This window comes from Mercenaria mercenaria, chromosome 10, assembly GCF_021730395.1.
Source record: "Mercenaria mercenaria strain notata chromosome 10, MADL_Memer_1, whole genome shotgun sequence".
NCBI lineage: Eukaryota > Metazoa > Mollusca > Bivalvia > Venerida > Veneridae > Mercenaria > Mercenaria mercenaria.
In genome coordinates this window covers 19,290,102-19,312,104 of record NC_069370.1, presented here as the reverse complement: position 1 = coordinate 19,312,104, position 22,003 = coordinate 19,290,102, and the positions used below count along the sequence as shown (strand labels likewise).

Below are 22,003 nucleotides of genomic sequence, written 5' to 3'. Positions count from 1 at the left end.
AGATATGGAACAGTTTTGAAGTAACCTAGAGGGGTCTGATGTATATGCAACTTAAGGATATAATAATATAATATAATATAAGGCTGGGAATAAACCAAGTTTACATATGATTTAGTCTGTTAAAAGGAATTACAAATTTGCACCATTAAATACAATTATCCATCATTTACATAAATAAATCTGTTTACTATATATAATGCAGAAATGGCTTGCATACTTTTTGCTCAGAGAAAACTTCGGGAGTTCAAAGCATCTCGGACAGAAGCGAATATTTGTTAATTATTTATCATGATTGGATTAGCACCTATCTTCAGCCTGTGAAAGGTGTCTGGTATTATGTTTAGCCAAAAGATCTGTATTTACATATAAATGGCAAAACAGAAAAAGCATTTTGGCTTGAATCCCCAATGGGTTCAAATAATTATAAACAAACATAGAGGTTTGATTATTAAATGTTATAAGAATGTTTCAGTAAGTGCTTAAATGTGAAGCGGTTTATTTGCTATTTTGTTTTGATTTAATGGCTGCCATTCCAGTTTACATTTAATAATGGCTGCCATTTTGGTTTATGTTAAATAATAGCTGCCATTTTGTACAGGAGTTGTTGCTTTGGAGAGGTTAGTGTTCTAAGGAACCGTTTGCAAAGATTTTTTCTGGACAGGCGCATTAGGTTAATAGATTAATCGATAGGGCATAAGATTTTTACTATAGTAAGCGAGTTTGATACCTATTCTAAGGGAAATTACTTTCTTTGACGATTGTGTCTGAATCGTCCTCCATCTGTGATTCATGTGGAAAAGTTGTCGGTTTCTTGCATAGAGCAAGTCAGTGTGGGTCCAGAATCTTAAATGAAATTTCTTCTGCAGTGTCATTGACGAGACTCTATACCATGAGCTGCACCATGAGAAAACCAGCATAGTGCATTTGCGACCAGCATGGATCCAGACAAGCCTGTGCATCCGTGCAGTCTGGTCAGGATCTATGCTGTTTGCTAATGGTTTCTCTAATTGAATAGGCTTTGAAAGCAAACCGCATGGATCCTGACCAGACTGCATGGATGCACAGACAGGTCTGGATACATGCTGGTCACAAATGCACTATGTTGGTTTTCTCATGGCGCGGCTCATATATGCCCTTGGTCATACCATGCTTTTGCAGACAATTTCAGACTAAATTGATAATGAACTCTTATTTATATGGATCTCAAATTAAATGCAGTCTGAGCTCTAATTTATAATGATCTCTAACTGACCTTCGTCTGAGTTTTAACTTATTGTGATCACGAACTGAACTTAGTCTGAGCTCTATATTGATCTTAACTAATCTTAGTCTAACCTCTCATTTAACTTAACTAGTTCTTAGCTCCAGTTAAATACATTTTTTTTTTTTTAAAGCAAATTATTTATTAACAAAATCACAGTTTTTGTTAAGCAAGATGGTTATTATAGAATTGTCACATGTAAATTTAGTTTGTGAAAAACCGTGATTTTAGAATTTTGTAAAACTGGTGTATGCATAAAAGTTATTGCAGCTCCCCTGAGACAGCAGCCGCCATCCTTTATAAACATTTGTGTTGTATTAAAAATAGATCTGAAAAAATAACAACAAAAAAAGAAAACAACAACAAGAGCCAATTAGCTCCTTACCACTTAACCATTTCTCTTCCAACTGATTAATGTCTGAGATATGTAGAATATGTTGTGGTTGTTGCTTTGAAATGCATAAAGGAAAGAAACATTGATTTATTTTACATTGATAATAAATCTGCTCACTTGATTGTATTTTGATGAGTAGGCAACAATAAAATCATAATGGAGAATCTATTTGTGAGGCTTTGATGTTTACAGAGACAAAAAACAGTATTGTAGATTGGGTCGTAGTGGCAATGAAGGTAATAGTGGCATTGGGGTTAATAGTGGTAAGTTAGGTAGTAGTTCCAGTGAGGGTAATAGTGGAATTGAGGTTAATAGTGGTAAATTGGGTAATAGTGGATATGAGGGTAATAGTGGCTTTGAAGGTAATAGTAAAATTGAGGTTAATTGTGGTAAATTGGGCAATAGTGGCAGTGAGGGTAATAGTTAGAAATTTTAAAAAAAAGCGTTAGAGACAATGGTTTAAATAGTGGCAATGAGGGTATTTAAGTGGCAGTAGGGGTTTTGAGGGTATTAGTGATAATGGGTGTAATGAAGGCAATGAGGGTGATAGTACAGATAAGGGTAATAATGGCAGTGGAGTAATAGTGACAATTAAGGTATTAGTTCTAGGGGGTAATAAAGGTAGTCAGGGTTTGAGTGGAAGTGGGGGTAATAGTGGCAATGATTTAGTTTTTGACTAATTATGTTAAATGTTGAGCTAATTTAGAATAGCTGCCGGGATATTTATCCAAGCAAAAACATGATGGCTAGGTAAATAGAAATATATCTTTTATTTGAATATTGAAATATGAAATAAAAGTGAGACAAAAACTATCCAATCAGCAGTATTGGAAAATAGGAATTTTCTCAGATGGGTTTTATTGACAAGCCTTTTCATTAAAAATATTCTGTTGTGGGGTTAGAAAAAAAATCATTTGATTAACATCTTGCTAATGTCTGTTGATTAATGTACAGCACAAGTTAGTGTATTTGGAAAAGAAATTAACTATTCTAAAATTAGAATGTCTTTAAAAGCTAGTTACCAAAATTGTTTATATACTTGTGTAAAGGGAAGCAGTGATGAAGTGAGTAAGGTATCTGGTACTTATCCTCAAGGCCATTGGACCAAACCGTAGGTAGTGGTATTCATCTGGAAACACTAGGCTCCAAAATTATCTAGACCAGTCTCAGAATGTGGCCTTGCCATTGGCCGAGTTCAAGACTGAGTCAAGAATCCACCAATCAGATGCTGGAATTATTAGACTGGTCTCCAAACTCAACTTTATAACTTATGGCCCAGTACTGGTTTTACCACTCAAGATTATCTTGCAGACTATGAGTCTGATTCAAATAGTCTTCAAGTTTTGTCAGTCATTGATTTTAAACTAATTAGCGTAAACTAAAATAAAAGCTCTAGCCTATAGCAGAAGGAAAGAGGGAAAGTTGCGTTTATGATACTTGACAGAGTGTTATACTTACTTAGTCAGTGATTTTGGTTCATTAGATTAGTTTGGCATCTAGATATTGATTGTTTAACCAGTCTGTAGCTGTGAACAATTTAGCGAAGTTACACAGTCTGTGCCGAGAGCATGTGGACAACGTGAACGCTTAATTGCTTATTGTGCTAGTCATGCAATGTTCGGATAGATTTCAAGTGGTTTTCTGTGGAATATTTTCTTTAGGATTTTGATTCATTTATTTTACATGCAATGTGTAATTCAGGATTATTCTCTCTCGGGTGTGAGACATTTGACACTCTGTTAAATTACTGTAAAGTTATGCTTGTGTTTGTGAAATAGCAATTTATGTGAATGTGGAAATAACTATAATTACAAGTTAAAAGGGTATAATATTATATAGATTCCAGGAGGAAGAAAAAAAATGTTATTAATTATGTTATCATAAATAGTAAATAGTTGGTTGTTTAAATGGTTATAATTATTTTGTTATGATTAACTCATCTGTTTTGTCAAGACTCAAAGTTATTATATAATATTGCTCAATTTTTGGAGAATCAACATTATTTTTTATTGTAGCTCATTTTCTGTGGGAATCTATTAACTACTACAGGGAATAAACATTATTATATAATGCATCTCATTCTCTTGGAGAATTATTTTTAGTTTCAAGTTACAACAAATGATTCAATAGATATTAAGTTGCAATTCTATTGCAATGAATAATAATTTTTAGAAAGTATTTCGATTCTGATAGACATGGACTATGCTAAACACACAAACAACATGAGTCTGAGAAATACTGTGTTAAAAATGGCAGGGCAACAAGAAAAAATAGAATCCTTCTTCAGATGATTTAAATCTAGATATTTATATAGTGCTTATAAGGGCGAAGAAATTACTGTGAAATCATTAATATTCGTGGGGAACTAATTTTCATGGATTTTGTGATTGAGTCGATCCACGAAATTTAGTTCCAACGAACAAGTAAAATTCTCATTCATTGTATGTTCAGAAGTTGAAATTCATATTCCCACGAAATGGTCGTTTTGACCAAAACCGCGAAATTTCATGCTTAATGATTTTACAGTACTTGTTATAACTTACCTTTTGGAATATCAGTCAGAAAGATAAATTTGAAAAGTAGGTTCTCCTGTTCAAGGTGATGTCTCAAGTTGAGGGGTTAGAGACAGATTAGGCCGGAGGTATATATGACTTATTACTTTCTTGCACTAACCCCTTCAAATATTGCGCCATAGTTGATCTTACATAAATATTACCCTTTAAAGGTTATACAAAACTGTAATACACAAAGTCTGTTATGAGAAAAACAACTTAGATTTTAACCTTTAGCCTGCTGGCGGCAAGTGATTTTGCCTTTGTGCACGTCCATGCAGGCTCAGATCATGGTCTGCACTGGTCGCTGTTGGGTCAGTAAATTGCAGACCATGAGCCGTGCAGGCTGATCTTGGTCTGCTCTGGCGGCAGTGGCAAAATCGCTTACAGCCAGCAGGATATAAAGATTAAATAAGAGAAATGCATTGAAAAAAAAAATTGATCAAGATCCATGGAAGAAAAGCAGTGGGAAATTGAGGCAGAGGGAGATTGAGCTGAATTAAAATAAAATGAATATAAAGATCATTGGAAATAAGGAAATTACTGGAAGTATCTTAGAAGGAAAATATAAGCCCAAGTTGGGTACAGGGAAATTGAGATTGGATGTAAAGCAGAATGAAATAGAGATCACTGGAAGTAAGGCAGAGGGAATAGAGTATGAGAGGTAGGGCAGAGTGATACAGTCTTGGATTGTTTACAGGTAGTAAGACAGAGGGAATAGAGTATGAGAGGTAGGGCAGAGTGATACAGTCTTGGATTGTTAATAGGTAGTAAGACAGAGGGAATAGAGTATGAGAGGTAGGGCAGAGTGATACAGTCTTGGATTGTTTACAGGTAGTAAGACAGAGGGAATAGAGTATCAGAGGTAGGGCAGAGTGATACAGTCTTGGATTGTTTACAGGTAGTAAGACAGAGGGAATAGAGTATCAGAGGTAGGGCAGAGTGATACAGTCTTGGATTGTTTACAGTTAGTAAGACAGAGGGAATAGAGTATCAGAGGTAGGGTAGAGTACGTGATACAGTCTCAGATTGTTTACAGTAGGGCAGAGTGATACAGTCTCAGATTGTTTACAGTAGGGCAGAGTGAAATGGAGACTACTGGAAGTAGAGCATTAGAAAATCACGTGATGGACAGAAAGCCAGAATGAAATTGAAACTGGAGATTATTGGAAGTAAGGGTACATTGAGGCTATTCACTGAGGGAAATAGAGATAATTTGTAGTAATTGGCAGAGAAAGACAGAAGAAAATATGAAATTACTGGAAGATAGAAAGTCTTAACTTTTGCAGTGCATTCTTACTGGGGAAATTGTTCTATGAAATACACTCAAAAATAACATTTCATTTTACATCTTTCTGATGCTTTTGTTTCATTTTGCACTTTCTGGAAATAATTAACACAATCTCAGCTGTCTTGTTCAACAATAACAGCTGTTTAAGCAGGTTCTGATTGAGTTAGAAGAGAAAATGGGATTTGGAGTCACTGTCTACTAAGAATTTAACATGTTTTTACGTATGTTTGCTAGTCTAGACTTGAAGAACAAAAGTTATTATATTAGAAGAGCTTTTTATGCAAAACAGATACCATTGCACTGCTTTTACAGTCTCATTGACTGTAGTCAGTGATCAAACATATGAAGCAAAAGCAAATTCTTCGGTATTTTAGAAGGTGTGGTAACATACAACAGGTCTAATCCATTCTTTAAACATGAAAATAGTTTAGATGTGCATAGGGGTAAAATGGTTTGCTGCAGTCATGATGGCTTCAAGGCCCAGACAGAGACTTTATATAAATCAAATTAAACAAGTATAAAACGCAGTTTGAGAGGAGAGAAAGAGAATGTGCAAGCTTAATTGCTTAAATGACAAACAGAGAAGTACAGATAGATATATTAAGATTATTTTAGCTTAATATGATTAGAAAAATCTTGCTCTGCATTTAGTAGCAATGAGCTAGAGGAATGTGATGGGCGGATGAGAGGAATGTAGAGGAAAAAGAAAAAAAACAGGGATTCAAGCATCTGTTGACGTTATGAGCATCTACTGTTCTAGTCCTTCTGTGACTAAATTACCTTAAGCATTCTATTGCATCATATATAAAAAATATCATGCTTGAAGAAATTTGAGACGCACCATGAAAACCACATAGTGCATCGCGCAGTTTTCGATCCATGTTTCGTTTCAGAGTCTGTTACAGTTAGAAACGTTAGTGAACGCATGATCTGACGTGCAGCTGGTCTGGATCATGCTGTCACAAATGCACTATGTTGGTTTTCTCATGACACAGCTCATATATCTGTTCAAAGATGCTACATTCCTGACAAGTAAAGCAAACTTGTCTACAAGTAACACAATTCTGAATTATTGATGATGCTAGAGAGATAGCTCTAGGTAAGTTTTCACCACCATTGGCTGTGAATTCTTCGCTTGTACGTTGATTGACATTTGGTTTCTATACTTCAGAGACATTGTTTTTGTTGATTTATTGGTTAGTTAAAGTGGTTATTATTCAATTGTTTTTTGATATATTGGTAGTTATGAGATAATATATGATAGTAGGGTACTTGATTTTATATAATAGATGGTCAGTTATAGGGAAATATTAAACTGAAGGAACACTGGATTATTATTATAGATTGTTAGTCATAGTGAGATTTTTACATAGCGTACTTGATTGTGTTATTATGTTGCAGTTAAATAAGTGAATTATTACATGAATGGTCAACACTTGATTATATTACGATTGGTTAGGTTATTGTGGAGTTATACATGAAAGAGTAAGGTATATAGTGAGTTATTACACTGAGGGTACTAGGTTATAGAGATTTTGCAGAAGGAGAAGTTATTGTGGATTATTCACTGAAGTGTAAGTTTAGTGAATTATTTCATGAAGGGTACAGGTTATTGTGAGATTAGGCACTGAAGTAGAAAGGTTATTGGAGTTATTAACTGAGGGTACAGGTTATAGTGAGATTATTGATGAAGGAGTAAGGTGTTATTATACGAAGGTTAAGTTTTAGTGAGATTATTGCACTGAATGAGTACTGTTATAGTGAGATTATTATACTGAAGGAGTACAGGTTATAGTGAGATTATTATACTGAAGGAGTACAGGTTATAGTGAGATTATTATACTGAAGGAGTACAGGTTATTATTATACTGAAGGAGTACAGGTTATTGTGAGATTATTGCACTGAAGGAGTACAGGTTATAGTGAGATTATTATACTGAAGGAGTACAGGTTATGGGTCATTATATGAAGGAATAAGGTCTTGTGATTTATTGCATGAAGGAGTCGGTATTTTTGATATGATTGAGAACAGGTTATGGTTGATTATTACCTGAAGGAATACAGGTTATAGTGAAATTGTTGCACTAAGGGAACAGTTATAGTAGATATACACTGAAGGAGTACAGGTTAAGTGAGATTATTGCTTGAAAAGTACAGTTTAGTAGACTATTTACTGAAGGATTTTAACGGTTATAGTGAGATTTTGCTCTGAAAGTAAGTTATTGAAATTATTCACTGAGGAGTAAGGGTTATAGTGGGATTGCTCTGAAAGAGTAAGGTTACAGTGAGATTATTATACTGAAGGAGTACAGGTTATAGTGAGATTATTGCTCTGAAAGAGTACAGGTTATAGTGAAATTATTGCACTGAAGGAGTACAGGTTATAGTGAGATTATTACTTTGAAGGATTACTTGATTTTTACTGTTAATATATTGTATGTTCTGAGAAAAACATAGAGCAATGGTAGGAATGTGAAGACAATGTTAAGTTTTGTCTATTCATATAAGATCCAACCTCAGCTTAGGAGGTCGCTATTATTCTACTGATGATATTTTACACAATTCAGAAGATTGTTGGGATGGGTGTGGTTCAATCGGGACAATCTGTGTTGACTTCTCAGACAGATATGGGTATTGAGGTTATAATACTTTGTTGAGATTAGGTTTATAAAGCAAAAGGGAGATAATAGATAAAAAAGCTAGTTATATGGTTAAGATGAGATGTGCTGTTATTTCTTTCTTGCTTAAATTTTGGAAAAAGGAACTTATCCGATGTTTTAAATTGTAGATGAATTTTGTAAAGCCTTGTCCATTTTAGGTAGTGGCTACTAGTATTTAAGAGAAGAATGTGTTTTGATTGCTGAAATAAGTGATATTTTTTCTGTACAATATATGTCTTAAGTTATGAAGCAATCTGTATAGTATTTCTTTAGTTATTTTTTTCTTTGGGCTGGGGTAATGAGTTACATTATAAGGAAGTTATTATAAAATGTAGGAGTTAATTGACAATCTGTAAAATAATTTTATAAGTTACATTTCTCATTAGAATGAGGCTTAAAGGTTTTAACAGACTTTTTGAAGTTAATCATTCTTCTATTAGGATACTATTAAATCAGAATTTTTTTTTGGAGGACTTCATTATGTTGTGTTCATAGTTGTGTAAATATGTGAAATGAAATCCCAATGAACGAGCCTTATTCCCATTCTTTATATGTAAAAAAAATTGAATTCCACGGATTCATATCCCGCGCAATATACCTGACCAAAACCACAAAATTTTGTGTCCACGAAATAGATTGATCTAAGAGAATTTCTTGTCTTCTTGTTTATTGGTAAGAATAACAAAACCTATTTTTGTTTGAAATTAATGCATAATTTCTTATTTTCGGATAGTTCTCTGCAAAGAATATTTATTACCTACTTGAATAAAGAAAAAGAAAAAGCAGTTAAATACTTCACAAGGGATTCAATTTTTGCTGGTTCAGCATTTCGCTTGTTTATCGAAAATTATAGTCCTCTTGAAAACTGTGACTGATTTAAATTGCTTTTAAAGGATTCATTTAGTGACACATGTGAGGGTTTAATTTAGGGTAATTTTAAGGCTGTTTCTGAATTGCACATTTATGCTCAAGCAAAATTATCTGGTATGGTAAAACTCTTGATTGCTTAGCCTAGGTCTCATCTTGAATGAAATGCTTCAGAGTTTCGAGTGATCAAAACATAGAAAATATATGGAAAATGGTTGCAGAGTACATGAATTGTTTGTGTGAGTATGGGTGCTCAGCCTTTGTCTGGTTGCTCATTGTGAGTAGGGATGCTCAGCCTGTGTCAGTGTAAGTCTGGATCATCTCAGACTGTGTCTGGTTTCTCAGTGTGATTCTGACTTGTCAGTGTGAGTCAGGATACTCAACCTGTATCTTGATTTTCAGTGTTAGTCTGGATGCTCAGCTTGTGTCTGGATGCTCAGTGTGAGTCTGGATGTTCAGCCTGTATTTAGATGCTCAGCGTGTGTCTGGTTGCTCAACCTGTATTTGGATGCTCAGTGTGTGTCGATCTGGTTGCTCAGCCTGTATTTGGATGCTCAGTGTGTGTCTGGATGCTCAGCCTTTGGATGCTCAGCATGTATCTGGATGCTCGGTGTGAGTCTGGATGTTCAGCTTGTGTCCAGATGCTCAGCCTGTATTTGGATGCTCAGCATGTGTCTGGATGCTCAGCATGCTCATTGTGTGTCTGGATGCTCAACCTGTATTTGGATGCTCAGCATGTGTCTGGATGCTCAGCATGCTCATTGTGTGTCTGGATGCTCAGTCTGTATTTGGATACTCTGTGTGTGTCTGGATGCTCAGCATGCTCATTGTGTGTCTGGATGCTCAGTCTGTATTTGGATACACTGTGTGTGTCTGGATGCTCAGCATGCTCATTGTGTGTCTGGATGCTCAGTCTGTATTTGGATACATGTGTGGTCTGGATGCTCGCATGCTCATTGTGTGTCTGGATGCTCAGTCTGTATTGGATACTCTGTGTAGTGGATGCTCGCATGCCATGTGGTTGGATTCAGTGTATTGTACTTGTGTTAGTTGGCTCACATGCTCTTGTGTGTCTGGATGCTCACTGTATTTGATCTGTGTGTGTCTGATGTCAGCATGTCATGTGTCTGGATGCTATCTGTATTTGGATACTCTGTGTTAGTTGGATGCTCAGCATGCTTTTGTTCTGGAGCTAGTCGTATTGGATACTCTGTTGTGTTGGATGCTCAGGTGGCTGGTGCTCAGTCTGTATTTGGATACTCTGTGTTAGTCTGGATGCTCAGCATGCTCATTGTGTGTCTGGATGCTCAGTCTGTATTTGGATACTCTGTGTGTGTCTGGATGCTCAGGTTGAGTCTGGATGCTCTAGCCGCTGATGTTTAAATGAACATTATTTCAGCTGTATAACACGAAGTCTGGAGGCTTCCTTCATACATATATGATGCCAACCAGCCAGCTTCCAATTGTAGCATTGCTGCTGTCCATACATCTGTACGCCCGTCTGTACATCCTGAAATCTTGTGTGTCAAACTCCTCCGACACTGTTAGTTTAATTTGCTTCAAACTTTCAAGCTTGATGGGCAGAATTGGACCTAAACTTTGCTGTGACTAATTTTACCACAGTTATGGCCCTTTGGTAGTTTTGCTGTATAGAATATAGAGAAACAATCTTCTGTGTCCATTTCCTCATACACTATTAAAAGGATATGCATTTTACTTTGTACATTATTTAGATCTTTTGCAAAAATTCATGTATCATTGAATCTACTATTTGTAAGAAGTTTTGTAACAAACAGGACTGTTACTAAAGCTAAATGAAACATTGAACCATGTGTTATCAGTCTGTATGGAGAGGTTGAATAAATTTGAAAGCATGGAGCCTTTAAACTATATAAATGAATTATTAGTGGTGTAAATATTAAAACAGCTGCTAATTATTAATTAATAGTTTCTCATTAAGGCGGAATGCATGATTGATAATTTTCAAGCTGTTATTGATATTAATACATGTTCGGAATAAATGTAGCTGTTTTCATATGCGAGGCAGATTTAGCTGCTTTGATACACTAGGCAGGTTAAGCATTTTACTGGTCTGTGTTCAGACCCTGTGTTTTGAACACAGGAGATAACTCTTGAGTCTATTCAAATTGTGTATAATTATGTCCCATTTCTTCTCAGAACCTTGCCATTAGAAGGGTCGGTTAGAATATAATTATAAGAGAAATTATTAAAAAAAAAATTAAAAGATTATCAATTCGGTAGCTAATATTGTAGGAATATTTTGCTGCTTTCATATTTAAGAGAGCGGACACAGTGGTCCAGTTGTAACACTGTTTGACTATGTAACCAGGAGTTGTGAGTTCGAGCCCCCGCTTCTCTAACTGAAATTACTAACATTGGGATAAGAGTCCCGCGTGTGGGTGTTGTACACTTGGCATTCTAAAGAACCAGGGAAGCTTCTGGAATTGGAGCCCCATCTTCTGTATCTTGCACTATCCTCCTACTAACATTACGAACAGTCTTCTTGAGGGTTCGCCCATATGGGTTACAGCTATAAATAAACTTACATACAAACACATAGCTAGATTTAACTGTTTCATTACGTTAAGCACCAATTGAGCTGTTACCATACTCAGAGTAACTCTGTTTTCATACACTAGGCAAAAGCTAGTCTGTTCTTGTGGCCTGAAATAGTCAATGTAAGCAGTTGAGTCTGTGTCTGTCGGCAGCCCCAGGGTAAAAACCTCATGTTCAGTACCAGTACGTCTGTATTCTGCTGAGGGAAATTTTATTTTTTAACTTAAAGGGTAAAAAATACCACCAGTTATGGTACGCCCTCTAGAAAACTTTGATGTATATGTATTTTTCTAACAGTTTTATTATTTAGACTCATTCTTTAATACTGTATGCCGTTACATAGTAATATGCACAGTTCTGTTTCATACTCTTGTAATAAATAGCCTCTCAGATCAGTATGTCAACCACAGCTTTGTTCCAACTCAATATTTCACAGATCTTGTCTCGGTATGGCCATAAACTTACTTATTTGGTGATTCGCCTCTAAATAATAGCCATACTTATATCCCCCTGTGGACGCTTCTTTTCCTCCAATCACATACAGCGTGAGAGCACTACTGACGAGAGCCGTCAAATTTTCTCAGAATTACGGTATTTATTTCCCAAACCTGATAATTGTCTAGCCCAATATTTGGTAGAAAGGTTAATAATTTTCAGCTGGCACTTTGAAATTTTAGCTCTTCAAAGCGGCATTAAAACTTCAGCTGGTGCCCAGCATGTAACAAAGCAAAGTTATGATTGGTCAATTTTAAAACTGTACTCAAGAGACAACCAATCAGATGTTGAAGATTTGAGACTGGTTTCTAGCTTCAGTTTAATAAACTTGGATCCAGGTAACTCAATAAAAACATTTTATTCAGACTCAGTAAATACATTTTATTCGGACTCGGTAAATACATTCAGTAAATAGATTTTATTCGGACTCAATAAATACATTTTATTCGGACTCAGTAAATACATGCAGTAAATACATTTTATTCGGACTCAGTAAATACATTTTATTCTGTGTAATCCATTGTTTCACTGGTTTATAGCCAGACTTACAGCTGATTCAGGTGATACAAAACAACTGCTTTGTTTTTATAGTGCCACAAGACACCATGCTTTGGTACCATTATTGAAAAGTGTTATATTCATTGGATGTGGATTATTAATAAAGTTTTAAACATTTATGGATGCTGGTACTCCTGGTTTGCAGAAGTACATACCAGTGGTTAAGTACATTCTATGCAGTAATGGACACTCACAGCTGTACCTTAAAATTCATACATTCTTGTGTTTCAAGCCGAATGGTAGTTGGTATAATTTTATCAAAACACAAATTTCATTGGCCTATGATCAAGATGTCATATCAATAGTTTTTGAGTAACAGAAAAATATTTTGATTTGTGAAATTAATAGATTGCTTTAAAATTTATTGCATTGCACTAATACACGTACTGATGAATATGAAAACTTACGCCACCGATTATTTTCACAATTGCAGTAATCAATTCCTCACCTAATCTGACCTCAAAATAATTACAACGGTGAGAAATGTAATTATCTCCCTTTAATTAAGCTGACCTCGAAATAATTACTGATGAGAAATGTAATTATCTCCCTTTAATTGACAGTAGCTGAGGCAATATTGATGTAAGCCTAATTACGCAGACACATTTCTGTCCTAATTGTCTGTGGTAGTGATACATCTTCCTACCGATAATTGGGATAATCCTACATAATAACACATGTAATCTCATAAATAAACGATGAGAGAAATAACTGAAGCAATGCAGCTATAACTTCTTTGTTAAATTGATCTGTCTAAGCACAAACTCAGTATCAAAACTATTTCATTGACTCTGGATTGAACTATTTCATTGACTCTGGATTGAACTGTTTCATTGACTCTGGATCGAATCTATTTCATTGACTCTGGATCGAACTATTTCATTGACTCTGGATCGAATCTATTTCATTGACTCTGGATTGAACTGTTTCATTGACTCTGGATCGAAACTATTTCATTGACTGGATCGAACTATTTCATTGACTCTGGATCAAATCTGTTTCATTGACTTTGGATAGAACTATTTCATTGACTCTGGATCAAATCTATTTCATTGATCTGTTTTTCATTGACTCTGGATCAAACTGTTTCATTGACTCTGGATTTGAACTGTTTTGTTGACTCTGGATCAAACTTTTTCATTGACTCTTGATCAAACTATTTCATTGACTCTTGATCGAAACTATTTCATTGACTCTGGATCAAACTATTTTCATTGACTGTGGATCGAATCTATTTCATTGACTCTGGTTTTGAACTGTTTCTGGATCAAACTATTTCATTGACTCTGGATTTGAACTGTTTGATTGACTCTAGATCAAACTATTTCATTGACACTGGATTTGAACTGTTTCGTTGACTCTAGATCAAACTATTTCATTGACACTGGATTTGAACTGTTTGATTGACTCTAGATCAAACTATTTCATTGACTCTGGATCAAACTATTTCATTGACTCCGGATTTGAAGTGTTTCATTGACTCTGGATCAAACTATTTCATTGACTCTTAATCAAAACTATTTCATGGACTCTTGATTGAACTATTTCATGGACTCTTGATTGAATTGTTTCATTGACTCTGGTTCGACCTATTTCATTTACTTAATTTGTTAAGTTTTTTTAGCTGGACTATTCAAAGAATAGGTAGAGCTTTGGACTTGCATGTGCTTCAGAGTCCCGATTTGGTCAAGTGTTATCTGAGTGATATCTCATTTGTGGAGACGGATAGAAACTTCACTCACTTATTGAATGTGATAAACTAGCTGACCTACATTGCACAGGTTCAATAACTATTTTGCTTTTTTACAAAATTATGTCCCTTCTTCGGCTTAGCAATTTTTGGTTAAGTTTTTTATGTAAGCTGGTATTACCCACCACTGGGAATGAATTGAAACTTCACACACTTGTTCACTGTAATAATCTGATATGCAGTGCACAGGTTCCATAACTCTGTTTTACATTTTTACAAAATTGTGCCCTTTATTGACTTTTATATTCATTCAATTGATAAGGCTGTAGAACAGTCAAGCATTGCTGTCCCCCTACAGCTCTTGTTTATTCCTGTTTTAGTATGTCAGTTGCTGATTTAAACTGTTGTTTTATTCTTCTGTTTATCACATTTATTTCTGATATTTATTGAGTTCTTAGAAATTGAATTGCTCTCGGTTAGACAAGTGAAAGGAAAAAAATGTGAAAGATTTTTAAAGTATTTTGTCATTTCGCTATCACAGTGAAATATTGTTTTATCAGTTTGACAGAGCTATCAGAAAAAGGCATTAATGTTTATTGACTAAATTCCTTGTTTTGCCTTTAGGTATCTGAGTCTGTCTTGCCAGATTTACTAGTTTTACAGGAATCTGTCCAAATTGTTGTAGTTAATTAATCTTTAGCCTGCTGGCGGCAAGTGATTCTGCCTTTTTCAAGATCAGCTTGCACATCCATGCAGCAGACCCTGTGTTTTGTTCACAGGAGATAAATCTTGACTCTGTTCAAATTTTATGTAATTATGTCCTTTTTCTTCTCAAAACACTAGATAATCAGAGCCAATAAAGGTCCTGACTGATTTTCTTGTTTTTGAAGCTACAGCAGAGAGATTTAGACCAATTAAATAATTTTTTGTACAGATTTCTGAAGTTACCTTGAATAATTTTTTCCATGAACTACTCACCTAGTTTTTTTGTTTTTGAAGCTTTAGCCAAGAAATTTGAGCCACATGTATTATTATGTCTCCCGCACTTGTAACTGTGGTTGTAGACATATTGATTTACTCCTGTCTGTGTGTGTGTCCTTGTGTGTGTGTGTGTCTGTCTGTCTTGTCTGTCTGTCTCACAAATCTTGTCCGCACTCTAAGTCGAACATTTCTCATCCAATCTTCACCAAACTTGAACAAAATATGTTTGCTGATAAGTCTTCGGCCAAGTTTGATAACTAGCCAAATCGGCCCAGGCACTTCAGAATTATGGCCCTTGAATTACCAAAAATACTGATTTCAGAGATACAGGTCTTGGTGCAATTGGTTGACTCATATACATAATGGAGAAGAAATGCCAATCTAGATGATTAGGCATTATGGGAAACATGCGCTTTTCTCAAAAGCAGCTCTAGTTTTTCATACAGATTTCAATACCTATCTCAAATAATCTGGTTAGAATTACACCAAATTTGGTCAGTAGTGTCCTGGCATGGATCTTTATCAAGTTTGTTCAAATGGTTTAGCTTGGCCCCTTTTATTTAGTAGAAACTTTTAACTGTTCCAGCAAGCAACTAAACTCAAGTGAGCAATATAGGGCCATCATGGCTCTCTTGTTTAATTTGGTTTTGATTATAATAATAAGTTTGGTTTTCGTGCCATGATGTATTTCGTAAAATCACAGTAATGGAAAGTGAAAAAAACAAGTTCTGAACTATACAAACAAACAAATCTTCCAAAATTCTGTCGACATAAATTTGGAATGTGAAAAAAGTTAGAAGGAAATATCTGTAGTGGTAAAACTAAATCAGGTTTTATGGAATGTTTTTTTCTTTCCATCTGGTGTTTACTGGAAGAAAATTGAAACTATTGGTTTTATTGATGAGGGAGAATGCCATGCATTTTAGAAGTGAAAGTCAGACATAAATTTCTCTACCATCTGTTTAAATGTTCAGCACTCCAGAAGAAAAAAAAATTGGCAATCTTTTGGAAAACTGTAATCTTCTAGATGCACAAGTAATGATGCTCATGAAGTTATTTATTGCAAGAGGGACTATCTTTGAAATTCAGGAGAGTGAGAAATTAATTTTCTCTCTTTGTTGGCCAGGAAAGTAAAATGTTTGTATATACAGTGAGTGTAATTGAAATTGGCCATGAATTTAAGTCTTCATTAATAGGAGCTCTATGGCCAAGTGGTTGAGGTCTTCAAATGACTTGCCCATCACTTCTTTGGGTTAAGGTTGGTCATTAGAAGGAGCCATTGAGCTGGCCCGCAAAAGGTTGGTGGTTACACACTTTTGGTCTTCCTTAAGCATTTAACCTGGAAGTTAAGCCAACACAAGACCTTAATTAAACTGGAAGTTTTTTTACGAAACAACTGTCCCTGCATGACATTTAATTATGAATGTTCAGGTTGCTTAACATACACAGTTTAAGCTCGCTTGTGGTGAGCTCAGTACAGTCATCACTTTTGGCGGGTCGGTGTATGTGCGTGCGTGCGTCTGTCCGATTTTGTCCGGACCATAACTTTGACATGCATGGACCAATCTTGTTTATATTTAGCATGAATGTTTACTTCTATGAGAAGGAGCCGAAAAAGGGATTTTTTTTTACATTTATATTAATAATAAAAAAATAATATTTTATTGAAAGATGAGCATCGGATATCTTTAAAGTAATGAAGTCTCAATATCACTTAAACACAACATGAGCACAATTTGAACTTTTTTCACTCATTGCAGACCATAACTCATTTTCATTCCTTAACATAATTGCGAAAAAATTTGGCTATTTTAGGACTATCTTTGATTGCCTTTTGTCATTTACCAAGAAAAGGCCAACAGTTATCAAAGAGACCAGTTTCTTGATATTGATTATGTCAGTTTCAATTAAAGTGACTGACAGAGGCTTATGGAACACATTCCTATAGCAGGCTATTTATTTCTCCTTGTCACCTAGGCCTTTGATTGACAAACCAATTTATTAGAATTCAATATCTCAAAGGCTGTCCTTATAGGCTGTGTCTAAAGATGTTAAATAAATATACAACCCAAGTGTGTTCCAATACGTTCTGTTATCAGAAAGCATTTGATTTCATTTCTGGTTAACGTTACACCATGTTAATAGGACCTGCAAATAAGGACCACAGTTTTGCTCTCCCATTTAGCAGGACTCTTTTGTGACTCCCAAAAATGATCTCAGTTGTACACAGTTTTGATTGGATATATCAGGTACCTGCATGACATTTTTTTCCTGGTCATCTACTAGCTGTTTCCATTACAGTGGACTTTGGTTAGCTGTCATTTTAAATAGTCACTTATTTTTTTCACTGTATTCTCTGACCTCAGTTTGACAGGTGATGGTAACATTGTTACTTTGTATTCTCTGACTTCAGTTTGACAGATGTGGTAACATTGTTACTTTGTATTCTCTGACTTCAGTTTGACAGATGTGGTAACATTGTTACTTTGTATTCTCTGACTTCAGTTTGACAGGTGATGGTAACATTGTTACTTTGTATTCTCTGACTTCAGTTTGACAGATGTGGTAAAATTGTTACTTTGTATTCTCTGACTTCAGTTTGACAGGTGTGGTAACATTGTTACTTTGTATTCTCTGACTTCAGTTTGACAGGTGATGGTAACATTGTTACTTTGTATTCTCTGACTTCAGTTTGACAGATGTGGTAACATTGTTACTTTGTATTCTCTGACTTCAGTTTGACAGGTGATGGTAACATTGTTACTTTGTATCTCTGACTTCAGTTTGACAGGTGTGGTAACACTGTTACTTTGTATTCTCTGACTTCAGTTTGACAGATGTGGTAACATTGTTACTTTGTATTCTCTGACTTCAGTTTGACAGGTGTGGTAACATTGTTACTTTGTATTCTCTGACTTCAGTTTGACAGATGTGATAACATTGTTACTTTGTATTCTCTGACTTCAGTTTGACAGGTGATGGTAACATTGTTACTTTGTATTCTCTGACTTCAGTTTGACAGGTGTGGTAACATTGTTACTTTGTATTCTCTGACTTCAGTTTGACAGGTGTGGTAACATTGTTACTTTGTATTTTCTGACTTCAGTTTGACAGGTGTGGTAACACTGTTACTTTGTATTCTCTGACTTCAGTTTGACAGGTGTGGTAACATTGTTACTTTGTATTCTCTGACTTCAGTTTGACAGGTGTGGTAACACTGTTACTTTGTATTCTCTGACCTCAGTTTGACAGGTGATGGTAACATTGTTACTTTGTATTCTCTGACTTCAGTTTGACAGGTGTGGTAACATTTACTTTGTATTCTCTGACTTCAGTTTGACAGGTGATGGTAACACTGTTACTTTGTATTCTCTGACCTCAGTTTGACAGGCATGGTAACACTGTTACTTTGTATTCTCTGACCTCAGTTTGACAGGCATGGTAACACTGTTACTTTGTATTCTCTGACTTCAGTTTGACAGGTGATGGTAACACTGTTACTTTGTATTCTCTGACCTCAGTTTGACAGGCATGGTAACACTGTTACTTTGTATTCTCTGACTTCAGTTTGACAGGTGTGGTAACATTGTTACTTTGTATTCTCTGACTTCAGTTTGACAGGTGTGAACTTATTGTTAATAATATATTATGTACCAATCTCATTTTGCCAGTTGTTGTTTTTTTTATCCCTTATGTTTAGCTTCAATATATTTTCAATGCAGTGTTTATGGTTTAATTCTATTGCAGAAGAATAATGTTCTAAGATAATGAGTCTAATTTAAGAGTTTTGTTTCCATGGCATTTTCTTTAATTTATGAAATATGCATTCTCAGTTTACAGATAAGACTGTTGCCATGGCATTTTGTCAGCAACCTCAGACTGCAAAACCTGTCCTTTCAGAATCAAACTTGTGGCTTAATTTGCTGTAAGATGTTGTCATCTTGTCCTAATCAGCTTGATCATGTCAAAGGAAGAGAGAAACTGAAAGTGAAATTTCATAATCTGTGTCTTAAATCTAAATTTCTTGTCAGTGTTTAAAGGGATAATTTCTTTGAATATTTGTAACAGTAATCAGAATGGCCAGTTTCTACTTGTTTTGAAAACTGTGCTTTTTGTTATACGCCTGAAAGGAGGTACATATTATGTTATGATGCCAGTGTCCGTCTGTCCATCCATCCATATGTCTGTCCGTTAGCAATTTCGTGTCTGCTCTGTAAGTCTGGAACTTGTGGAAGGATATTAAAGAAACTTGGCACAAATGTTCACCACATTTAGTCGTCTTGCAGAGATATGTTTCCGATGACTCACTTAAAGGTAAAGGTCCCACTTACGGGTCGAAGGTCATACCTTCGGGCGTTTAATGCTCCACATTGCAGTGCTCTTGTTAGAATTGTTAATACTTTGTTGTCATTTATTGAAATATCTAAAACTGTTGTCATATTAAGCTTTCTTTACTTTAATCATTGACTGAACCAGCAGTGTTGCCACCAACCTTAAAAAATCAGGGAGATTTGATTTTTTCAAGGTCATTGTCAGTTGCCAGGAAATTTAAAATTTCGATCTAGTTGGCTTGCTTTCCCTTCAGAAGAATCTTAGCCTAGAACATTAGTTGCAAAGTAAAGACTAATATCATGTGATATGATAGTTGTGTGCTGTTAGAATTTGTGTTTGCACTTAAGAGGGTATAAATGTCACAGTACAGGGATCAGTAGGGCTACAAGGCCAAATTGGTCTACGAAAAAATGTGATTTGGTCAGGAAATTTTATTAATTTTTACTTGTTGTTGGCAATGCTTAGCTGAAGTGTATGAAATGAAAAGGAATGTTTATCAAATTTTGCATACTTTAGCTTTTTTGTTGGAAAGAGAACCGTTTGTTAAAGTCTTCTAAATTTTAATCTTTTTAGAAATATCCTTAATTTGTCTTTGAAAACTGAAATTTGGGAATGTTCAAGTTGTTTTAGTACAAGATTACATAAATTGTATTTTCTTTAGTATCATTTTCTTCATGGAAATTTGAAAGTGAAGTTCAAATTGTAGCAAAAAATGAAACAAATGTTTTAAAGTCATAATTCTTTATGCTATAAAATCAAATTAGGCAACAACCAAAACATGGAATATGCATAATTAAATGGTTAGAAAATGACTGCTGTTTTATTTGCATATTTATTTAAACAGCCAGACCCCTTAAAGGGAGATAATCAAGAACAGCAGATTCAGTCATCAAAATACTAGAACCTAAAACAGATATCTGAGATAAGAATATATAATAGCTGAAAATAAATAAAAAGAAACTAAAATATTTTATGTTCATAACAAAAAAATGAGGCAACCACATTATAAACAAAGCCATTATGATGCCCCTCTAACTCTTCTTATCTGCGAAAATTTGCTAAGGGAAAGTTTTTTGTATGGATAATTATTTAATATTCACTGTCTCGAGTTACCCTAAAATTAAAATATACATTTCTACAGATTTTTGGTAATTTGAAATTTTACTAAACTTACATTCGCTTAAAAAGTAAGTGCGCCTGTTACAAGGAGAAAGACGGTACAATCAAAGGATATTACTACAGTATTTTTTTACTATGTTTTCTCCTGTTATTTCCGCAAACAATTTCATTTAAATATGCAACTGGGAAAAGTTTTGGTATTTATTTTCCCCGATAAACCCAAAAAGTGAAACAGGCATAGCTTGAAGATTCGATTAAATTACCGAAAAAAAAAAATCAAAAACTGATTCTAATCTTCTTAATGGATTTTAAGAATTTTCTGTACTTTCTTTCGATTTGATGGAAGAGAAATATTACAAAATTTAATTAACTTCTTTTATTTAAAGCTGTCTTAATGATCATTAAGGATTTAAAGACCAGAAAGACGTTTTTTATCTGCAAATCTGCACTGTGAATGTTGTTTTTTTTGTACGGAGGAATATAACGAACTTGCATCAATAGCATCAGCCGAAGATTGGATGTAATTGTAGGTGGCTAAAAGGAATAAGATATGTGTTGTAATGGAATTCAAATGTAGTCTATATTGATTAGGAGAAGAACAAGAATACAGGTATAATTATATAAGAAAAGGAATCTGATCAAAAGATTTTAACAAGACGCTAATGGAACCTAAAGGTGACAAAAGTACCAACAAGATCAAACCCAAAGTTGGGAAGGTGACAGAAAGTTGTTTCAGATTATTGAGAAAAAATGTGGTTTATAATGACTGAAAAGTGAAATATATATTATATTTGGAAACCTTATCTTTAATTTCTTCAAATTGATTGGAGATCCTGGAATGAATCTGTTTTGTCTATACAGAGAGAAGTGTTAATTTCATATAGTTATTAATACCTGTGGTGAATCATGCGTTAAATAAGCTTTGTGTTTCATTATAAAAAGTTAGAGGGAAAAAAAATGATTGGAAATGAAAAAATTGGAAACAATCCAGCCTGGTTTATTTACTGATGGATCGTGCTAAACTCCAGAAATTACGTGGAAAAAACGGATTCAACACTCCGCCCCAGAATCTAGAGTTAGAAGTCGAAAAGAAGCACAGAATTGCTCTAAGTTTTAATCTTGAGCATTGTTGGTTTTGTGGCCGGCCTATGACTCCAACAAGCAGGTAATGAAGGGTTTGAATCTGGACTGTGATAAACTTAAAAATTTTCAGCACGATTAGGGTT

At 34.8% G+C, this 22,003-nt stretch overlaps 1 protein-coding gene across 9 annotated transcripts in view; it reads left to right on the top strand.

Annotated features, from left to right (window-relative positions):
- LOC123559719 (pleckstrin homology-like domain family B member 1) overlaps nucleotides 1-22,003 on the top strand; it is a 204,683-nt gene that overhangs the window by 175,879 nt on the left and 6,801 nt on the right. The gene's annotated exons all lie outside the window — the stretch shown is intronic.